We start from the raw sequence: 480 nt of genomic DNA, 5'->3' as shown, positions 1-480 counted from the left end.
CCCGCCCCGCAACATGTGGCCCCTCGATGGGAAACACAGTCCTGTGCCCCCTCGATTTGTAACGACCGCACCTCCCCGCTTGTGTGTGTGTAAAAAATAATAGTGAGGATCACCGTGCGGGACTCGTCCGTCCGTCCGTCCTTTTTCTGTTGTTGTTGCCGCTGCCGCCGCCGCTACGGTGAAGCATTCACGTCCGTCCGCTAGCGCCCCGCTGCCTCGGGCAAGTCACTTAACCTCTTCTGCCGGTTCCCCGCCAGCGAAAGGGGAGGATCGCCGCCCCTCGCAGGGTGCTGCCGGACGAGTCAGTGTTGCCCGAGGGCCCCGCGCCCGCCTGGAGTAAAGGGTTGCTCGTTAACTCTCCCGGTGCGCTGACGGGAGAGCTCGGGACCTTTTACACACGGGCGGGCGGACACGGGCGTGGAGAGATGATGGCTGACCCCAAGTGCATGTCGAATCTGTGACGGCCGGTTGGTCGGCCGG

Source organism: Alligator sinensis, unplaced genomic scaffold (genome assembly GCF_000455745.1).
Source record: "Alligator sinensis unplaced genomic scaffold, ASM45574v1 scaffold997_1, whole genome shotgun sequence".
Taxonomy (NCBI): domain Eukaryota; kingdom Metazoa; phylum Chordata; order Crocodylia; family Alligatoridae; genus Alligator; species Alligator sinensis.
Note: the sequence above shows the minus strand (reverse complement) of the source record.